General features: G+C 38.8%; 1 long non-coding RNA gene across 1 annotated transcript in view; it reads right to left on the reverse strand.

The window, feature by feature from the left end:
• LOC112154038 overlaps nucleotides 1-17,216 on the reverse strand; it is an 83,160-nt gene that overhangs the window by 49,397 nt on the left and 16,547 nt on the right. The window lies entirely within an intron of this gene.

Consider the following 17,216-nt stretch of genomic DNA (forward strand, 5'->3'; position numbering starts at 1 on the left):
CATAGTCTAAATTCTAATTCAAGAAAATAGCATCAGATTATAACATTTATTTATTTTAATATTCTAATCAATGTTTTACTGTATTTGGTATCTAAAATAGGCTGTGTTTTGCATTTTGTATTACAATATTCGATTATTTTTATTTTTACAATCATTAAAACAAACTATGTATGTTTAGATAGTAATATCTTCTCTCTTTGACTTAAGTCTCCAATTAAAATTAAGTGTAAAACGGCTGTAGAAATGTAGTTCTTTGCAATTTAAATTAAATAAATGATGGTAAACAGGTTATCCTAGTGTAACAACAAAACAAACCTAACATTTTAAAGTAAAAAAAAATCAAAATAAATCATTTAATTTATTTAATTTTTACTTTTTTTCCACCTATCTTCTTAGAGTTTTTATATATTTACCAATTCATAATAAAAGTTTTCCAACGGCACTAAGCAGGTAAAGGGAAATTATTGTGTTAAATCTGTCTGAAATCTGGACTAAGTCAATCTGACAACAATGTATTTCAATGCAGTTAAACTCAGTCTAATTATAACACAATGTACTCGTTTCCCTGAGTGATCCGGTATGGTACTTTGGTCATTTCGATTGTAAAATGGACACATAAAACAGTACAGAACCAAACCTCTTGTCGGTTGTAGATCCATTAAAAAGAGGTATGGAAAGCCTGGGGCGGAGCCGCTGTAGCCACCTATTGACTGGCAGAAAATAATGACAACATTAGAAAACACCAATATAGCACTAATTTAAGCTAACGTTTCCAACATATGTACTGTAAGTAATTTGGGTTTTTTCCGGTTTCCTGTTAAATCTTTTGGTCACAAGTCTATATTAAAAAATCCTCCAAACAACAGCAAGGCCCGGTCTGCGGTGGACCTGCAAACGTTCTCGCCATCCTTGGTGGCGATGTGAGCTAGCAGCATGCTAGCGGTCTACACCACGTATGTACCGTGAAAACAAACCACTCAGTGGAAGTGAAGCTTAACAGTGGAAACACTCGCCAGAATTAACTGGACCGTACCAATCTTTACCATTCCATACCGAACAGCTCAGTGGAAATGAGGCTTAGAAGCCTTATTAAAAAAAAAAAAGTAAGCCATATAATCTGGAGTGCTTCATGACCAGATCAGTTCTGGTTGTTCTTATTGATGTTGTAAATATTTTAGGAGGTACACATAGTCGCAGACAGGTTTGAGTGCTATTGTAAATATACTAACAAGCTTTTTGGTATTAGTTTGTAAAGTTATGCAGTCATAAAAGACTTTGGTTCAGTTTCTTAGGGTTCTCGGTTTGTCTCCTAGTGTTTAATGCACACAAACTCAGACACAGAGGCTGAATGTCTGGCTTCTTTTCCTCCAGATACTCAAAAACATGACAGACGTATCTGTTTATAATAGCTGGCAAAGGCATGACAATTGAGCCCCAACACAAGCTGGAGGCAGCCCGCTGGGCAACGCTGCCCACTGACATGGTCACCCCGAGGACATCAGAAAAGAAGGTTTCGATGGCGGAGAGGAGGTGTGATGGCCCCACTGGTTACAGAGCCACACAATTTCATGGCAAATTTTCGGCAGACGTGTCTGTGGCAACTCATGCGAGGGTTCAGTTCGGACACTGACAGTGGTGATGGATCGAACGAGAGTCCCACTGTGACAAGAAATATTGTTTCGCTCTTCAGCCTTACTGCCAAACAGCAAAACAGTTACACTTGTTGGGGGGAAATAACAAAAAAAACAGGAACTGCTAGATTCTCTTAAAGATCAGTCATCAGATCATGACAGTTCAACAAAATTACTAGAAAATAGAAAAAAGTTTTAATTTCTGTCAAGCGCTGGACAAATTAATTCTGCAATTTATATTGCAATATTTCATTGGGCGATGCTTTCAGCCTCATGGTTTTTGTTGCTAGGATACATGTACTACTTATTTTTGTTCTAAATTAATAGTGATCATTGGTTCGGGCAGTCTTGGAATATATCACAATATGTATCATACTACGAGACATGTATCGCGATACGTATCGTATCACCAGATTCTTCCTAATACACACCCTTTGCTTATAAATATGACCTTTTAAAAGGGATTTTTTTTAAGTTTTGACTTTTATAAAGCTGGCTTAACAACGTAGTTGTAGGTAATTTCCTAATTCACCTGAAAGCACATTGCTATTTCTTTTGAAAGGTGGGAATTTCCCTCTGGATGAGCCAATAACATGCTTGAGCTGCTTGATTGATGAGATTCAATGGCTGATGAAAATGAAGCAGATGTTTTTGGAGCTGAAACATTCATCTTGTGGAGAGCCTTCACAACAAGCCAACTTCCATCCACTTCATTTCCATTATTTTTTTTTCCAAACCTGCCTCTTTAAAAGGTTGATGAAATCACTTCATGGAATGTGGGAGGGGCTGTGTGCTGCTTGCTTGTGGGACTGAGTGGAGGAGTGCATCTTCTGATTGACTGGTGAAATACGGCACAGTTACATCACGCAGAGCCTGGTTTGTTCGTACATCAAAACTTTTTTTTTCTCAGTTATTATATCACTCCTATCTGTCACTTATTAATGTCTTCCCCACCTTTCCAGATGTGGTAGCTCATAGCATCAAAGAGGTAACACTTATTTTTTTCTTGATGATAGTGTGATAGCAGTTTAACCGCAGCCACTATGCGGCTTGTAAGAACCCATTTTGTTTCAAAAGTTGTAGCCATTATTTTCATTATGTCTGCTTAGAAACATTTTTTTGGTCGTGTTCTGACACCTGACAAATAGGGCTGTGGATTGTTTCTTACTGTTCTTACTGGGATCCGATTCGATTCACAAATCAAGCTCACAGATCGAATCACAATCTTACTATCTGGCCAAAATATGTATGAATGGCTGCTATATGTATTGTTTTACTGTATGAATGGATTTTTTTTTAATTTTATGTCAATAAGGAAAAAACTTAAAATGAGAAGCATCAGCAACACTTTACTATGATGATCTTTTCACTTCCAGTGTCAAAATCATACTTGGTTTGTTTAAGTTTTATACTTAAAATCCAACATTATTCTTTATTTTGGAATAAGTACATTAGCTGAATTGAATTTTTTACTATAAGCTCCTAAATTTACAAAATTGTGAATGAGCCATCTGAAACATCGCAAATATATTTACTCACATTTTTTCAAATGTTGCAAATATTTTGATACTTGTTACAGCTGTACTGGTAATTACCAGTCGTGTGTGCCTGGTGATGTGATACGTATCGCAATATGTATCTCACGATACGATCCATATTGCGATAAATCCTAAGAATGTACCAGAAAAATGTTTCACTTTATGATTACAGCATTAATCCCTGCAACTGTATACTGATACTGGTAGCAACGTGGCACAGAGTTTCAGTTCAGCACCCATCCCAAGTAAAATCTAAGTATAACAGGAGGTCTCAAAACAACAAAAACCATAAGGCTGACTAAACCTTTAACACAAGCTGGTTTTCATGAGATTTTGTTGTTTTTGTTGTGGTGTATTATTTAGCGTGATGTGCTGCAAACCAGCAGTCGGGGGTTTAGGTGAAAACAAAAGTATTATAGTGAAGGACACTCACAAATTATTAACTAAATATCATCTTTTCAGCATTTTAAATCAAAATAAGTATCGCCAAATGAAACATCGCAATATATTGATGAATCAATTTTTCTCTACACCCCAGTAATGATGTAAATATTTATGATTCACAGAAGTACGGAGAACACATTTTACTTTTAATTAATAGAATAAAAAAAAAAAACATTTTTAACAACATAACCTTTATTTAGCATTATTTTTTATTTCAAAGTCAACCCAGCTTGCCAACACCTAAATAAATCATCTTAAATCAGTCAACAAGAGATTTGCCTATATTAATACTTCAGTGACATCCACTTGTATCAATATGGGTGCAGGTTTTTGGGTCGTCCAGGCCATTGGTGGTCAAGAGAGGAGCGGTCACATTTCAAAGGGAGTGAAGGTGTGTCTTGTGTGTCTTAAGGCAGGGGTCCCCATCCCCCGGGCCTCGGACCGGTGTCAGTCTGTGGGTAGCTTGGTACCAGGCTACTAACCGTAAAAAAGAAATTCACTAACTTAGATTATTTCTGTTTATTTTCTGATTCTGGAGGATTTTGTTCCGTCTTGGTCAAGTGATTTAAAGCTGCTACCTGCATGGCTACCTGGATTGCTATGCTAGCCCTAAAAGCTAACAAAAATGAAACAAAAAACATATTTGGAAAGTTTATTTGGGAATAGAAGAGCTAGTGAGAAAATCGAAGCAGAGCTTTCGACTTTAAAGAGCAATAAAGATGCTGTTTACAGACAAACCTGGATTCTTCCTCGACAAACTAAATTACTGAGTCTAATACGCGGCGACAGACTGTTTCACACACATAGATAATAAAGATGAAGACATAGTGGATTCATACTTATATTTAAAAAATACCAGATTTATGACGGTTGATCCTTTTATTTTGCAAACTTCAACCCTGTTCTGACCATTGCAGAATAATGTTGGATTTTAAGTTTATGAACTAAAACAAAAGCGAATGCTAGCGTTACTTTAACTGGAAGTAAACAAACATCGTGTCTGGGAAGTTTCTGGTTTTCAAATTGAGACTAGTGACAGATTTTTTTCCGTTCAAAAACTGAGACTGAAGTTCCGCTCACTGACATAACTTCTTAAAAAAATGAATCAGCTTTAACATCAAAGCTTTAGCTCCACTTTTTACATTCTTTTGGTTATGGTGACTCTGCAACAGTCGACGCAATGAATGTAACTCTAGCGGAGTCTGAATGTCGCCTCGCGCTCATATGCTGCTCTGTACAGCGGAAGGGTGGATGGGATTAACGTGAATCAGCTGATTCTGCCAAAAAAAAAAAATGATTTTTTTCGTACAAAATGAAACCAAAATCTAATGCTTAGAATGTAAAATGTTGAAGAATTTTGATGATGAAAAAACTGTGGAGAACATTTTCAGGTTTTGCTCTTAAATGATCAAAAACAAAAGTGATTTTTATGTTTTTATGTTGTTTATATAACTGCTGAACTTAATCAGAAGGTTAACAAAACAATAAAAAGCTTAAAATAAAAAAAATACCCTTTCTTTCTGTTTTTTCTTTGTTTTTATCAGTTTTGTTCATTCTGATCTCCTATTCTAAATAAAGGTATAAATGATGGTCATTTTATACAAATCATTTCAATTTTCATACATCTATTAAAAAGACATAGCAACAAACGTTATTTTAAAAGTAAGAATCGTGGTTGGTTTGATTGGTGAATCGTTTAGCTTGATCGGATCGATCGCCACCTAAGCAACGATCCACCGCCCGTTTCCACCCTTAAGGACAGTTGGGACTAAGGCATAACGTGCGTTTGGTCAGCAGCAAGAAGGCAAAAGAAAAAAAAAAAACATACTTTATTTTTTTTTCCTGCATGTTTCATCCAAATTTGACGTCAAATTCGAATTAGTCCCCAGCTTTTGCCCGTCCGCCTCACTGCTGCTGAATCAACCTTCTTCTCTTCCTGGAAGCGATCCTAACTGCTGATCACTGCTAACCTCTAGTAAAAATGTTTAATTATCACAGCGCAGACAGCACATAACTTCACGTCTCTGCAATATTAATGAGATATAGACCAAGAGTCGCACACCCTTATTCTGAAAAAAGGCTTTGAGTTTTCTCACAGGTTACCCCTCCTTTGGTTCGACAATGGAGCGTGAATCGGCACATTCTTACGCCCTGGCAGGTCTGCGTTAATTGGCAACCAGGGGGTGTAAGGAAAACGGACATTGGTTGTGTCTTTATTGCCCCCCAGCTGCATGAAAGGGGCTTCTTATTCCACAGACCCTCTGCCCTCCACAAAACCGCATCTCAGGGAGGTCAGATAACCCCCATAAACTTCCTCCATAAGCTCACACCCCTGCTCCTCCTCAGTGGGGGGCTAATCAGCTCAGTCAGGGGAGCTGAGGTAAGTGTCTGGGGCTGGGGGGGATATGGAGACAGGGGTGGATGGGATAGAGGGAGGCCGCCAGACAGGAGACAGAGGCTTGCTGTAATCACTGAGGGAAGGAGATGACGACTGCACCCTAAATTAGGTCTCAAATGACACAAAAGGGGGGAAGGGGTTCGGCAATGGGGGAAATAAAGGAAAGTATGAATATAAGTTTACTAATGATGAAAGCTTGCAGAAAAAAGGAAAATTATCTACAAAAGTTGACAGGTGAAGGGTTTAAAGGGTTATTAAAGGACAGTCAGACAGGATTAAGGAAACAGGAAAACGTTGAGCTGCTAACTTATGTAAGCTTTAAAATGCAAAGTAATTTATACAGGATTTATGCTTATTCTTTTAAAGCTGTGGGGCTTTGATGGAAACATTTCAACCCAAGTATCCCTTAATCCAACAGCAGAATTAATGTGTAAGAAATGCTGATTCATATTTATGATGGGAGAGCCTCCACTGCCTGACTAGAAGTCTCACTCATCTGCTCGTCTGTTTCTGTGCACGTTTTCCCAGGTTGACTTTTCCTTCTGGTTGGTTAAATCTATCGAGCACAAGAGTTTGCCAACATTTGTATCTCAAATATGACGTATCACTAATACAAATGTCGAGTGCGTAGATGATTGGAGCCAGTTCACCAAATAACCACTAGGAGCAGTCAATCACGAATAAAATGTAAAACATTCAATCAAATAAAATAAATTAAAAACATGGTGTATTATGGTGTCATTTTTTGTATTTCTATGGCTAAAATTGGAAATTGCGACAGGATGGGGACTGTCAGGAGTCAGAGGTCTGTCTTCCTCTCTGGTCACCGGTGGGAGGTGTCTCCAGAGTACTCACTGCACTACATCTCCCAGCAACCCCAGCACACATTGCCCAGATACTGCTCAGCTGACTCTCATTTGCCAATCACCCACAAGACACCTAAGCACTCCACAGAGCCTCACTCAGTGTGAAGTATTGTTTGTGCCACTCTGCCTGCAGTACTGAGCGTTTCTATCTGGACCTGATCTTCTGTTTCTGACCCTGCTTATTCTCTGATTGCTTGCCGCCTGCCCTGACCCTCGCCTGGACTCTGTCATCTCTTCTCTCTTATTGGATGATCCCATACTCGTGAATGACCTCTGCCTGTTTGACTCTGATTTAGCTTTGAGGATTTTTGGCTTTGCTTCATTCCTGTCTAAACTAATAAACCTGTTGCACGTGGAACCAGCTGCCTGATTGTGAAAGCGACCTGTCAAGGATATACCCCGCCTTCATCCGCCAGTAGCCATGTTCAAGAGGACCTAGCTGCTTGTGCTGTTTTCTTGGATATAGTTTCTGCAGAGTGCTAGTAGTAAATCATAAATTCACCTCTAAGTTGTGGGTAGGACCATTAAAGTAGAGAAAGCCTGCCCCATATCTCCTCAGCCAGCAAGGCCAAGTGGGCCCCATATGGTTTAAAAGTAGCAGAAAATGTGGGCCCCAAATGGGTTTGTCCACAGTTTCTGTTGTGGCTCCACCTGTGTTTGCCCACATTGACTTGAGTGTGCACTAAGTGGGTAGGCTCACTATGCTAGCCAGCTGCCCAGTGGACAGCGTTGCTCCCTAGCTTGCTACAGTGGCGCTTGCTAGCTTGATACAGTGTAGCTCGCACGCTTGATACAGTGTAGCTCGCAAGCTTGCCATTGATGAGATTGCTAGCATGCTACAGCAGATGTTGCTAGCTTGCTACATGGGAGGTTGCTGGCTCAATACTACTGAGCTTGCTAGCTCAATATAACGGAGCTCACTAGCTAGCCACAGAGGATCTGGCCATTATGCTACAGTGGAGCTGGAAAACTCAATTCAAAGAAGCTTGCTAGCATGCTTCAGTGGAGCTCGCTAACTCAATTCAAAGGAGCTCGCATGCTTCAGTGGAGCTCGCTAACTCAATTCAAAGGAGCTCGCTAGCATGCTAGAGTGGAGCTCTCTAGCTCAAAACAGCAGAGCTTGCTAGCACACTACACTGTCCACCTGGCAGCTAGCTTGCATAGTGAGCCTACCTACTGAGTGCCCACTTAAGTCAGTGTGAGCAAACACAGGTGGGTCCACCATGGAAACATTTTCTGCCACTTTTAAACCATATGGGGCCCACTTGGCCTTGCTGGCTGGGTCCTCATCCATCTCTTTACATTTTCTCCTGCTAGCTTATAGTCCCTCACAACTGATAGTGCAACAACAATGGCGAGCAATATTGAAGTTATCCAGCCCTACAGTTCTGAAACAGATACCAGTTCGGGCGAGGAAAACAAAGATGCACATGGATCTGCTTGTCTACAAGTGGATGCATCAGTATGGAGTGAAGCAGGGGGCTTGTAGCCCTCTGATTGTAGCTTTTATGTCACTGCTAAAAGTTTTTCCAACTGAAGTTTTTCCAACTGCTCCTGATTCACAATAATTTAAATTAAAAAAAATACAATTTGAATTTTAATTTTATTTATATACATCTTTCAGCACCAGACAAATGCCACAAGAACATGCTAAAAACACCAAAACCACAAAAGCTCTCTGTAGTACTTCTAAAGATGGTCATTATATCTAAAACCATTGATGTTAACCCTACAGCTCATTTTTAAATACAAAATATCTTTAAAGGTAAAAGTGGAAGACTTTTAATGGCAGCGTATGACAGCAGAAAACAAATAGATAAGTGACGAATGAAACATGAACCACAACCACACTCATTCATCAAAGCCAGCCTCGGCTCTGGTAAACTGTGATGTTCTGTGAATACGGTTTTATCTGATAGGATGTGGAAACACGTTCACAGCTAGAAACTTTAATCAAGAGGATTAGGGGCCATATGTGCGGCATTTTTAATCTCACTTGAGAGGCTCCAGTCTCTGCTGCTAAGTTTTACATTAGCTTAATCAAATACCTTCTGCCAACAAAAAAAAAAACCTGCAGATTTGGGCAACAGAAAACTCAAAGTGCATAGAAAAAGACTATCAGTGCAAAAAAGTTTGTAGTTTTATCATTTTGACCATCATTCTGCAAGGTTACGTCACCTATCCCATGTGTAAGACTCAACTAAAAGAAAAGAAACATTAAAATATTCATAGAGTACACATAATATTAGGCCCTGTATTTTCTGGTTAGATTAACTGCATCTCTTCCTGAAGGGTTTGTTCATGCAAAAGTAACATCTTGCTCTTTATAAATATTTCAAGAAGCTTCACTTTCTCTGTGAGTTTGGGCCTCTGCAAGAAAATTTGCAGAAAAGCAAATGATTTGCATCGACAGGTCAGAACACAGACACATAAATCAAAGATACACCAGAAATCAAACAACACTCCAACCACGGTATTCTTTATGCAATTACTATGAGGTGCTCCAACAGTATAAAGAGGGTGTCGTCCACGTATTGTATAATGTGATATTTACTGAAGCAAAGTTCAACCAATTGAAAGGAACGCAGATTTTTAAAAACTGACCTTGACATATGTCTATAAACAACTGAATTATTAGTATTTCCCCTAAATATGTATATTGTAAGCGTTGTGGAAAGCACAAACACTTTTAACTGTTAAAAGACTTCTTGAATTACTTAGTTTATCTGGAAGTTTCTGTTGTAGATAAAGAGAAAGTTTCACTTCCAGTTAACTATTTGCTTATCTAATAATTTCAACAAAAAGGCCACTAACTTGCGTGACAGTCATCCTCGTATTCATAGTTTTTACACTGATTTTAATCTGCTGGAAGTACTGTTTGAGAGAAAGGCAGTAGTTGGTGCAGATTTCCTGATTCATGGTAGATAAGATCTCAGTGCTTCATATTCAATGAAGGCCTTAGGGGAAAAATGGCAGCAGAGAAGAATTAGACACGGACTAAAATAGACGTCTACTCAGCTATATTCCATAAAAAAAGAAAAACTGGATCACTTTAATTATGTAATAACAATATACTTACAGGAGGAAGAGAATTACAAGTTTGTAAGACAATTATTATGCACATTAAATAGAAACCATGAGGTTTTGACTAAAGGGTGCTTTAGGGAAACCATTTGTCCTTAAGGCTGGAAGGGAAAATGGTTTAGAACATAACGACTGTGATATCATGACTTCAGAATTAATCTCTTCCATGACAATGGGCACGTAAGTACAGAAGGACTAGCAGTTTTTATAAACTGGCTCAATAAGTTTAGGTTGAGTTCCAGTAACATCATGTTTTAAGAAAGTAAGGATCAACTAACTACCAGAAAAACATTAACATGGTTCTTGGGATGACCAGGTTCTTTCCTGACAGTATGGCTACTAAGATGATAGCTGAAAACATTGCTGAAGACAAAGCTTGATCATTGCCTTAGTCACAACTACCTTTATGGGTGGATACCGGATGTCTAGGGCCAAAGAATGGGCAAACTCATACAGGACATGCAGGTAGCCCACACAAAACTTTAGGACCGTAGACTAGCAGCGAACCCATAGAGCGAAAATGTTCATCCCTTTATTTTTCTATACAAAGTCGGTGAGACGCAGGTGGTTTTTTTTACCCTCCCCCCAAAACCTGTGCAAGGGGCCTATTACAGTAGTGCTTGTCAAGTGATAATTTCATGCCCCTTGCACACTCAGATTGACTGTTCTACTATATAGAAATTAGACAAAAGGTATCATTTACATATCACGTGCACACCCCATGCATGCAGGATTTTTACGCGGTCAGAAAGGAGCCAGTATGCACACCATACTCACAGCTATATAGAGTCTGGCATAAGAGCGTCATATAGTATTACTCGTACATCTTAAAGTGTATCAACTTTTTTTGTCTGTTGACCTCTATAAATGGGGCTTTAAAAGTGCTGTCTGTTGGTCATTGCCATTTTTTGACAAATCAAAATGAACTTGTTCAATTCCTGTAAATATAGTCTAAAACCACTTGTGTGTTGCCCCTAAAGGTTGAAACAAGGTATTGCAGTTGAATTTTGTGATTAGTCAACTGGTGTCAGTCCCAGAAATTTGTCGTTGTCACGCTCCGCAGCTTCAGTTTAAAAGCCCCGCCCATCTTTGAGTGGGTGGTCGATAGCTTTAGCGTAGCTTGTAGCTGTGTTGCCTTCAATTGTCAAAAATCTACTTCTTACACAACTTTCCAGTGGACTTGGAAGTTATGGAACAGAGGTTGAGAGCAATTATAATTATAGCCAGCAAACTCCGTCCTGGTGATGGATTTGCAATGAACATTTTTTACTTGGGATAGTTTGTTAAATACGTTAGCCTTTATAAGCTATGATGCTAACTAAATTTTACCACTCTCAGACACGGGTCCTCTTCGGACCTGCAAACCCTCAGCTGCAGAGTCCAGGCAAGGGTCAGGGCAGGCGGCAGGCTATCAGGGTCAGGTATACAGAAGATCAGATCAAGTCTGTACATTTGTAGTGAAAAAACATTCAAAAGTACAGCTGTCACAGCAAGTAAAAATGTCTCTGAAAGGCATTGAATGACATCAGCTTTTAGATTTCTGAACTCCTGTTATACAAATACTGTAAAAGTACAAACACCAATGGTGGAAATTTAGCAGTGAGCACTCTGAGAGAACAGCTAAATGGTAGGACGTGACTAGTTCACACAGAAAAACTATAAAGCCTTAAGTGTCCCATCCCCATGGTAACCACCATCACCTAAAGCACCCATTCCCACAACCCCCCACATTTCTGACCAGCGTCTATTATCGTGCATGCCGATAACGAGTGGGTCACTGATGGCCTCTGTTCATTCACGATCCTCTGACCCTAACCCCCCCCCCTGCCTGTGTGGCAGAAGTGGCTGACCAGAGCCCCATTGTGGATCCATTGTGATGGTCCTCAGGGTGAGATCTGTGCGGCCAGCCTCTGATTGATGCTGACCTGACCTCAGCAGTGGCCTGTCTCAAAGATCCTGGTTGATGTTCAGCTACAAACGGGGCGGAGCTTGTCTCTTTGAATGCTGAGATCCATTCTGTAACATGTTAAGATCACAGCTGATTTGGTGGGTTATCAGACATTTGGCTTTTATCCATGTTCTTTCCACTTAAAAGTGAGTTTTTATTTTACATTTAATTCTATTTAATACTTTTGAATAGTCTTATTCCTCCATTCCATCCCTTTAAAGTTAATTTGGACATTTTGTATTCAAATTTTGAATTTTTATTACCTCTTTCCTTGGATTTTCAGCTCTTTGTAGGTCGTGTAATTTCCTTGTAAATTCCCAAATGTCTGTCCGGCGTCACGACACACTTGAGGAAGTCTAAAAGCAAGAGCTGCCATCACCTCCTGTCCTGAAAAAACCTGTCACCACTCTTCATCTCCGCCACTAATGCCTTTTCTCTTTGTGTTTAAAGGAGCAACAACACCTGTCTCAGCTGAGCCCGCTCCATAAATGGCTGTAAAGTGAAGGAGAAGCCCAGGGACTGTCAGACAGCTTGCAGTTTTCTTCTCCACCATCTCTCCCCTCGTCCTGATCCTCTCTTACACCCTGTCATCCACTACATTCTGGCGCTTTCATCGAGGGACACTTAAAGTAATAGATAGAAGCTCTTTGCCTGGCTTGGCAAAGAATCTCAGTCCAGCGGCTGATGATACACGAGAAACGGGGTCAACATTTTGTAAACATGATACAAAAATGCAAGAAAAATAGCAAATTCGATTTGATCTTTTTAAAACTAAAATCTAAATTAAAAACAGATTTTTTTAAAAGAGAAATATTATTGGAAATATTTGTAATTCCCCTTGCTCTCCAGTAGAGGCAGTATAATAGTGCAGCATGAAGATGTTAGGTCAAATATCTTTTAAAAAGACATTTAATGCAATATTTTAACAGATATACTGGAATATTCTGAATTCCAATTGCATAAAAAGATTTAAACAAATATCATAAAATAAAAACTTTTAGATTATTATAATTTTGTGTGTTTTTGCGTGCAGAAAATTGGTTTTGATGACAAATTATTACCAGCAATCTTCACTGTGAAAAACGAAATATTGAATCAATAAAAAAATTCTATAATTTGTTACATTTAAAAGCATTCGTTTTTATATTATTACATTTTATATTTGAATTTGATGAAAATTAATTTCTTAACTGATTCAACGTTTCACTTTTCTCAGTAAAAAAAAATACAAAGGTTTATAACTTGTTCAGTTTAAATGTAAGAAAATACTCTAAAAAATTGACTTCATGGATGGAAAGGTGATGGTGCTCTTGTCTCAGCTTGTGGGATCTTCACCTCAGGGCTAAAGATGCCTCGCGGGTCTGTACGATGCGCACATCCATCAAACATCAGGACAGACATCAGCTTTGACATGACAGATGGAGCCGCTGACACACTGAGCATGCGGCGTGCGCTCTCGTTTGACCTTCTATCGGTGAAGGGTCTGGGCAGTGCCACTCAGACGGGTCTCTGAGGGTCACACACGCTCACTGACATCATGGAGGCTTTGACAAGCCACCAGGAAGCACTAAAGTGGAGCTTATAGCCATCAGGCTTTGTGACAAAACAAAGATGCTGAATTTTCCTCAGAGAGGCAGTCTTTTGGTTGAGATTTATCGTTGTGTGTTTCTGGGTTTTGGACTAGAAATGTGCAGTTTTGCAATGAAATGGATGAGAATAAAAAAATCCTACTAATTAAAGTGAAAGAAAAAACTGGAGATGTCAAAACAAAAGCATGATATCCCTGGACAATAATTAATCTGTAAGAAACAATTACCCTATTTTCTGCACTTAAGAGCGCACCGGATTATTTAGCACATCACCAATTAATCTTCTACTTTTTAGCTTATATCATATTTATTTGCAGTACAAAATATGTGAACCCTTTGGAATTACTTGGTTTTATACATAAACTGGGCACATAATAGTGTTTAACAAAAACTATGGTGTGGTGTGATTTAAGAAGACAATGTTTTTCTCCATCGTTGGGATTTTGATTGTTGTATCCAGTTCATGCAGAAAATGAGGTACTCCCAATAAAAAAATTAAAATAAAATAAATACATTTAAAAAAAAACAACAACAACTAAAATCCTCAATAACTTGTTTGTAGCATGCTAGATGTTAACCATATTAGCCGCTTTAGCATCTTTATAATACCTCTAACTCCCAACCTTGTTAACACATAAAAAAAATAGATACCGCTAAAACAAACATTACTATGACTTTGCTAACTTTCAACCTTGTTAGTAACTTGTTAAAAAACAAAGTCAGAAATTGCTACATGTTAGCCGCGTTAGCGTATTTACAATACCTCTACCTCCCAACCTTGATTCAAGAGGTAAACGAAAACTAACAGGCCTACAGCTAAAACAAACCTCACTGTGACTACGATAACTGTTAACATAGCACGTAACAAATAAAAAAATAAAAAACACAGTCCAAAACCGCTACACCTTAGCCATGTTAGCGTATTCACAATACCTGCAGCTTCAGCCTTGTTTGCAACACATAAAAAAGATGGATACCGCTAAAACAAACATTACTGTGACTATGCTAACTTTCAAACTTGTAACTCATAAAAAAAAAATACAGTCGGAAACCCGTACATGTTAGCCGCATTAGCGTATTTGCAATACCTCTAACCTTGTTTGCATTAGGTAAAACAACTGATAGGCCTGCAACTAAAACAAACCTTATGGTGATTACCCTAACTTTTAACCTTGTTAGCAAAAAAAAAATAAAAAGTCCTACATTGCTACATGTTAGTCACTTTAGCGCATTCACAATAACAGTCAACTTTGTTTGCAGCAGAATTAATCCGCATATAAAGCTCATTATTGTTTGGGAAAAAACATTATACTTTTACGTGCACCTTATAAAAGCTGGTGTTATGCCTCAGTGGAGCTTTTCTTTACATCAATCAGTGACTTATGTGAGACATCGTTACTTAACGAGAAATTTCACAAAGAACTTTTCAAGTATGACATAGGTTTATTGCATTAAGTAATGCATTTCATGTGTTTTTTCATTAACTTGAATATAATTGTTCACCAGAAGTGAAGTCCAAAGTTCTGCCCCTCACTAATCACTACGTTAGAAAATGATTAGCAGGTTAGCATGATGAAATAAAAAACATGGTTGATTGTTTGTGAATAAAAAACCCCAAAGGAACTGTTGGTGTATTTTTTGTTTTGATGTTTTTAGCTTCTCACAAAAAATAACTAATATTTTATAAATAATTTGTTTTTTAGTGTTCCAGAGGTAATATATGATCTTATCTATGGATATAGTTTACTCTGAAAGGCTCAAGAAAATCATGTTATGGCTCCTTTGATACGTCTTTCATTTATCACAGTATAAAGCACTGCAACTGCAACGTAGCACAGAGTTTCAGTTTGGTACCTGTCCCAAGTAAAAACTACGTAGTATCGCGATATATTGCCAAAACAATTTTTAACTACACCTTTGTAAAGGCAATTTTACTTTTGAAGCCTTCTAAAGAAATAATAAGTCTAGTCTAAATGCACTTTTGTCGTCTTTTTGTCTTCTTTTACAAATGTATTTCTTTTTTACACAAAAAAGTGGTAGAAAATGATACGTTTACTTTGTACACGTTGATGAACTGGATTAGCGAAGAGCGGGAAAAAGGTGACGGCAAAGAAATGGTGGCGACAAAGTGGCGTGAAGTTTGCATGGCCAAAATAAACAGCCCAAACTGTTCTAAATGTGGAGTGCAGGTGAGCGGGTGGTATCGAACCTTTCTCCCAGGTCTTACAAATTCACACATGCACTGTACTAACTGTAGCCACCAGGAGCAATGGGGTCCTCACACCAGAGGTTGACCACTCTACCACTATTCCACAGCGGCAGATAGAGAACACTTGAAGAAATAATAATAAGAAAAGTACTCTGAGGCACTTTGACCTATAAGAATATGCCTTTATTTATGTCTGTTTTGTATTTAGTTCAGGGATTGTATCCTTCATTTTTTATGGTGCATAGTTAGATCAATATTTAAGCAGTATTTTTGTCAATTCTTTGGTTTGTTCCCATGCTTGGATCCACTTAAATTTTCAGGTTTTCATTGACAAAAACCTCTAACCAAGATCAGACACTTTAAAGGCAATCATAATAGAAAATAATTTGAAGTCTGCCTCATAGGGGTTGCTGTTCTATGCAAATACAGCCGTCTTTTGATGAGATTGTTATCTTTGAGCTTTTGAAGGTCCTCTGTGGAGGTCTGTAGGGGCCACTGGCCTCATGAGGCATTAGAACAACCCCCATCCATCAGGTCAGAGATTGAATCGTCAGATACAACCACACGCTCCTCGACCTGTTGATCCAAATGCTGAAACGTGCGTCCTCACACAGTCACATGTATGATTATTCGCACGTTTCTGCGCTCCCACAGAAGCACATGGACTGAGATGCTGCTGGAGTGTCACAGACATGAGCTGATGGTGAGTCATGGAGCTCTGGGAGAAGGTGGGCCGCTGAGCAGACACATGCTGAGAGGAGCGCTTCTGTTGGAGGACCTGAATGTTGTATGGAAATTCAAAGCAGGCATCGTCTGATCTTTCATGCCAAGCCACCAGGGAGTTGAGCCTGTGGTCTTTTGACACAACCTCGCCGTCATTTGGGGATTTCACTCCGGAGTTTAAATAATCAACTAGCATGCAACTGCAAGCCAACGTTTTCTCAGAAATTATGCCGGAAAGACAAAAGGGTCACTGAGAAGGAGGTGCAGACAAAGAGATGTGCGGCTCTTGGAGACTGTGGGCCCGGTGTGACATCCTTTCTAAAGATCATCACAGCAGATGGCTCCAGACAGAAACGCACGTGCCCCCGCGCATCCTAAGGTCATGTCACCTGCCTGCTGCCTCTGAGCTTTGGCGCTCTGCTTCTGGATTCACCACGTTATATTTTAATATTCGTTTATCTCTAAAATTCCAAATCAATTAAAGCGACAGCATCAGTCAGTCATGTGAATCTTTGACTCTTTTAAAGACATTTTTGAATGAAGCCATAAACTGGTAATTCCTTTAAAGTCCCCCTACAATGAACATCCTGTTTTTAAAGTTTTTAACATGTATGTGTGGCATTTTTCTTATAAAAGAGAACAAATGTAATAAGAAATCACTTTGTTTTTGCATTTCCGACTATTTCTCCTTTTAAATCTGTCAATCAAACTGTCACAGACAGACTCTGTTTAAATTAATGAACCTTCTTTACGTCACGACAGCTCTGCACATGTACTAAACCCCTC

This window comes from Oryzias melastigma, linkage group LG19, assembly GCF_002922805.2.
Source record: "Oryzias melastigma strain HK-1 linkage group LG19, ASM292280v2, whole genome shotgun sequence".
In the NCBI taxonomy this organism is placed as follows: Eukaryota; Metazoa; Chordata; class Actinopteri; order Beloniformes; family Adrianichthyidae; genus Oryzias; species Oryzias melastigma.